The sequence below is a fragment of the Pelodiscus sinensis genome, chromosome 16, assembly GCF_049634645.1.
Source record: "Pelodiscus sinensis isolate JC-2024 chromosome 16, ASM4963464v1, whole genome shotgun sequence".
NCBI classification, from domain to species: domain Eukaryota; kingdom Metazoa; phylum Chordata; order Testudines; family Trionychidae; genus Pelodiscus; species Pelodiscus sinensis.
Window position 1 is genome coordinate 23,734,194 of NC_134726.1, and position 6,000 is coordinate 23,740,193.

General features: G+C 45.4%; 1 protein-coding gene across 1 annotated transcript in view; it reads right to left on the reverse strand.

Annotated features, from left to right (window-relative positions):
* Positions 1-5,119, reverse strand: part of TECPR1 (tectonin beta-propeller repeat containing 1) — a 52,611-nt gene extending 47,492 nt beyond the window's left edge. Inside the window, exon 1 of the mRNA XM_075899519.1 lies at positions 4,980-5,119. The gene's annotated coding sequence lies outside the window, so the exon portion shown is untranslated. The remainder of the gene's footprint in view (positions 1-4,979) is intronic.
* Between the last annotated feature and the right edge of the window lie 881 nt (positions 5,120-6,000).

The window sequence follows — 6,000 nt, forward strand, 5'->3', positions numbered from 1 at the left end:
TGTAATGGAATACTGGTCCTTTAAGGCTAAAGAATGTTGTTACCCTGTTCCAAGAGTACAGGGAAGAAAGATTAAGCCATTACTGGGAGAGAAGATGATCATCTCCAGGCGCAGTTAGTGCTGGGAGAGGGAAGCTATCCCAAAACATTGTTCTTTTGCAGGCCTGTGACCCGGAGCCTTGTAGAGTGAGTTGGAGCAAGGCTTCGGTGTCTCCCAGCCAACACAGACAGGTGTTCAGGATTATTACACTCACCTGGAAGGAGCTAGCAACTAATCAGCTGACCAGGTGGGAAACCCAAAAGAGGATCCAAACTCAGACTGGTGGAAGAACACAGGTGTGGGCTGTAAATGCCTGAAGCTAAGCAGAACCCCAGAAGAAAATAATATTGTTTCAAAGGCTAGACCTGTGATTGGATTATTCTGGAAATTTGGAGGGAAACTGAGACAGGATGCCCACTAGATGTCCATGGGCAGGTTGTCCTGGGATGACACCTGTCTGCAGTCCTACAAGGTCTTGGGCCCATCCTCCTGGATGTCAAATAGGCCAGCACTAAATTTATTTAAAGAAAAACAAAGTCTTATTTCTGTAGGCAGGTGCATTTCCCACCCTTGGAGAAACAATGGAGAAAACTCAGAGCTACTCGTTCTATAAGAAAGGTGGGATTCACCAGGGAGACTTCCAACATATATTTTTTTTAATTGTGCAAGGTGATATGCAGCCAGCAAGGCAGGAGGCAAAGGGGAAAAGAAAGCAAAGCCCAAAACACGAAGAGGAAAAGAGGAAGTTTTGCTTGGAAGCAACTGACACCATTGTTTCTTTGGGTGTGAAAGTTCGCTCTCACAATTAGAGCCTGAGCAACCTAGCCTGCTTGTCTTCTGACCAGTAACAAATAATGGAGACACACTGAAGTTGGGCCTATACTAGGGGAGGAAAATCAACTTAAGACATGCAACTCCAGCTTCAATAATAGTGTAGCTGGAGTCGACGTACCTTAAGTCGAATTTCTGCAGTGTCCCCATTGTGGGAGGCTGAAGGAAGAAACTCTCCTGTCGACTTCCCTTACTCCTTGTGACCCTTTGGAGTACCAGGATAAACAGGGGGCACCAATAGCAGCTGATTTAGCAGGTCCTTACTACACCAGCTAAATTAACCCTGGAAGATCGATCTCTAGGTAACTATACAGGAGGTCTGACTAGTACCACTCAACTGTTTTTAACGGGCATAACATTTCACAGAGTAAAGATAAGCACATGTCAGCCAAGGGGGAAGTGATTAAAAAAGGCAAAAATATCTTGTTAGTTACAGCAGCGTAACTCCAACTAAATCCAAGAGATTGGGCTGCTGTTAGCAAGATCCTCTAGGCTTTCAATTATGACTAATTTTTGTAAGAGTAGCTGCATTGATTCCTGACACACGTGGCCCCAGGAGCTATCCCCCTTATCAACTAATCAATGGAATTTCCATCGACTACTTGATTAGTTTACTAACTGCTATTTAACATCCCTACAAAGCAGAGCAACAAACATAAAAGTTTTAGAAAACCTGACTTAGGAGGAAGGGTTTAAAAAAAAAAAAAGAAAAACACCCCTGAATATAGTCTTGACAGAAAATGACTGAGGAGGCCCAAATGGCTACATGTAGACTGGCATGATTTTGCAGAAATACTTTTAACGGAAGAGTTTTTTCTGTTAAAAGTATTTCCGCAAAAGAGCATCTAGACTGGCAAGGATGCTTTTGTGCAAAAAGTGCTTTTGCGCAAAAGCATCCATGGCCAGTCTAGACGTGATTTTGCGCAAGAAAACCCTGATCGCCATTTTAGCCATCGGGGCTTGTTTGCGCAAAACAATTCTTCCCTGTCTACACTGGCCCCAAGAGGGCTTATCCCTGAGTGGGAGCGTCAAAGTATTTGTGCAAGAAGCACTGAATTCTTACATTAGAACGTCAGTGCTCTTGCGCAAATTCAAGCAGCCAGTGTAGACAGCTGGCAAGTTTTTGTGCAAAATCGACTGCTTTTGCGCAAAATCTTGCCAGTCTTGACGCACCTAATGTCTTCAAATATGTTAGGGGCAGTTCTAAAAAGCCTGGTGATCAGTTGTCCTCCACATCCAGTGAAGAAGGTAGGACAAGAAGTAACTGGCTTAAATTGTAGCAATGGCGACTGAGGTTAGATGTTACACAAAAAGCTTTCTAACCATAAGTATAGCGAAGTTTTGGAACAGGCTTCAAAGGGAGGTTGGGGAATCCCCATTATCAGAGGTTTCTGAGAACAGGTTAGATAAGCACCTGTCGGGGTGATCTGGCTATATTTAGTCTTGGTGCACTACATTTCTATGACTGATCTCTTCCCCCCCAGGTCCTGCAAATTGGGAGCCCTATGACTCCCTATGGATAACTAAGTTTTAAAAAATAAAGCCAGGCAGATAACTTAAGTAGAATGCTTGGGAGTCCTAAGACAGGGAGGACAAACAAATATCAATCCAGCTATCAGGGTGGATAAAAAGAGCTGCCAGTTGCCACTGAGTATCATTTTCTTATTTATATTCATGCCTCTTATTTTGGAACATCATGGTCGCAGACCATAATGGTGATGCCATAAGTCTGTTCCCTATTTCACTTCAGCATCACTCAGCTTTCCCAAAAGAACACCTTCCTATACTTGTTTTCAATGGGGCTTACTCCAAAATTAAGTGCACTCTAAGCAAAGTCAGTCTTAACTTTTTTTGGTAATTTGGAATCAGATCTGCATCAAAATGACAGTGGGAGTGAAAGATTGAGAGCTAGCTGTAGCAGTTTAAAGGACACCATACATTTAGTTTTCAAGGGACTTGTCTGTTAATTTTTTTAATATATTTTAAAATATTAACTAAGGACAGCCATCAACCAGCAATTCAGGAGCAAATATGAAACATTTATGTAAGATTTAAGATTTACTCTAATAAAGTGATATTTTGTCTGTGTATAATTTGGTTCTTACCATTCCTAATGTACTGCTGCATCTGCAGCTTGACACAGGTAATGAGTATTTCCTAAATTAATAAAAATCAAGTTATCTAAAAAAAACCACACAAAATATACCCTTTTAGATTATGTAAAATGCTGTCTTGAGCTGTAAATTAATGTTTTAGTGATCAGAGCTGCACTATTTTTGAAGAAATATGTGACACAGAATCAGTGGGAATCTTGTTTTTAAATCAGTGTGGTTTTTTGGCGACTTAAATCACTGATTTAAATTGCCTTGATTTAAATTAATCCACCCTGCCAGATATCTCTGTGCAATGCTGCTTAAAAAGAAAGAACAGAGACTGAAAAGGTTCAGAAATAGGCAATGAGAGAGCTTAGCATTATGGAAGGATCTGTACATGGTGAAAGATTATTAAAGCTACTTAAACCAGGAAGAAAAGTTAAATGGGACTAGACTGAAGTATTCAAGACAGTAAGGATAGAGAGAAAACATGTCATTCCTGTTTACTCTGTGTTATTTGAGAATAGAGGGTGTGACAAACCATGAGCTGACAGGCAACAAGTGTTAGTCCAACTCAACAAAAGGCCATCAGTAAAACTTTAAAAAATGAGGTAGGAGTTTAAATTTATTTTAATAAAGGGGTTTAAGAGTCTGTGGAATTCACTGCAGCAATAGGCCACCACAAAGAGAGATACTGCCTGAGTTTGCAAAGTGAGAGGCTTACAGCTGTCATTCGTGACAGTGGGTACAAAGTTTGCCCAGTGGGGCGGAGGGAGGTGCTAGACCAGGAATGTGTATATCGTCTGTCCCTTCTGCACCCGTTAGGAGAACTAGATAATATTAGTCATAAATATTTATAGCTATTTAAACTAACAAATATACAGGTGATTCAAAAACCCATCTACAAGGCATACAGGAGTCAAGAATAATCCCCATCCTTTTGTACAATTCCCCCCCCCCCCAAATTACTTTGGTTCATCAGTGGGGCTTTCAGCCTCTCAACTATTGGCCATGGTTGGAGGCAGGATGCCAGCTTAGATGGATCTGTGGGCTGTGCCACTATGGACATTCTCTTGCTCCAATGTAAAATTGACACCTAAGGACATCTCATTCATTCCCAATCAATGCACTTGACAAGTATTTCTCTATGACTGATATCAAAGGGCTCTATGGTAATAGTGCTCCATTCATTCAAATAGACCTCAAAGCACTTTACAAACATCACATGCTCTAGACAAGAATAAATGTCATTGAAGAGCTGCTGCCTCTGGGATGGGAAAAAACCAGCTCTTGAACAGGAATATTCCAGAGTCAGTGTTTAAAGTAGGTTTATGTAGCCTCAGGTTAACACCATATTCCTGCCAGTGGCTGGTCACATCTCCAGACAGATGTGTAGGCCAGGAACTGCTCCTCCAGAGGGCAAAATGCCCTTTGGTAACTAGGGTTGCACTATGGGGGAGCAGAGAGAGGCACAGGGCTCTTTTTACCATAATGGTGCTATAGGGAAGAGCTTCATCGCAAATAGGGCAGTTCGATAGATGCCGCAGCTACCTCGTTTTCAGAGGTCACCATAAGATCCATCCGGCAGCCAGGAAAAAGCGCCTTTTCCCTTTGAAACCAAAAACGAGTGCCCCAGCATGACCCCACTACCAGGGCCCACGGGGTCCTTGGTGCCTTCCTGGCTGGCTGGTGACAAAGACGCATCAGCCTAAAATCGGCATCATGTCCAAGAGGCTCTCGAGCAACAGTTGAGCATCCCCGGCGAGTTAACCCTGCCGAGGCTAGGAATGCTCCGGGGACTGCACGGAGCATGCAACAAGAGGGGGGTGGCGATGAACTGCACCAGGTGTGCACCGCGCGGCATCCTAGCAAGCGATCGACGCCAGCCGCAGAAAGCTGGGGGGTGGGAGACGGGCTCCCCATTGTGCCCCAGAAATCCCAGAGCCAGGGGCTGTGGCGCCTCCTCCGGCACTGGGCTCCAGCAGGACCCTGTCCCTCCAGGAATCAGCCCCTTACCTGCCCCTCCTGCAGCCCCTTCCTCCTTCTCCTCCCGCTGGAGCCGCTTCCCCCACGTCAGCAGCGGCAGCCAGCAGCAACTAGGGCAGCCCCAGCTCGCTCCGCTCCAGGAGGAAGCGCGTCCGAATGGAAGCCTCTCGCCTACTGGCTGCACGATTCCAGCCACGCTCTAAACCCGGCAGCTATTGGCTAGGTCGTGGAGTCAGCTGGCTCCACCGCGTTCCGTGACTTACCCCCCCCCCCCCACTCTCCCTTGTCAGGACGCAGGTGGGCGATGGAACCAGCCGGCAGCCTCCCACGTGGCTCTGGGTGGGAGACGTGTAGGCAGAGGGCTGAACACCTTCACCCTCCCTTCCTGTCCCTGCACAGGCTGCTACCAGCCCCAGGCCACTATATCCTCACTGGATCACAGAGGTCAGGGGGCCCATTCTGAGGGAGAGGATGTCCCTCGAAATGAAGTGTACAGCCTGCAAAATGGGGTGGCATGCCTGGGTCCCCTCATGGATGGGTGTGACCAACGTTGGCACAGCACCTGGCATGCTGTTGGTCTACCCCAGACTAACACGGCTACATCTCTATCACTATTTGGCATGCTGTTGGCACTGTAATAATAATAGCTAATAATCATGATCATATAACAGCAGGAACTGGACTGTAATTTGCCTGAGATAGAAACCTCATCCCCATACCCATCTATAAAGTGTCTAACACACTATGCCAATGAATCACACTGTCATACAGTATAGTTACTAGCCCTCCCCTGCCCCCAGGCAATATGGGAGTCTCTATGGAGATGCAGAGTGAGGTCTGGGATTGCCCAGCATGCTGTGATCTCCATGTTAATGCCTGTTCTTTTCAGGCTCTTACATCTCCTTCATCACTGCAGTGTCAAAGAAACTTCCAGTAATTTATTGAGTGATGGGACTAAAGCACATTGGAAATGTACACATCAGTCCTGCTACCTCTCACATGTTAAGCAAGCACACTACCTTCGAGCCAGCTCCCTAACACATCCCTTAGC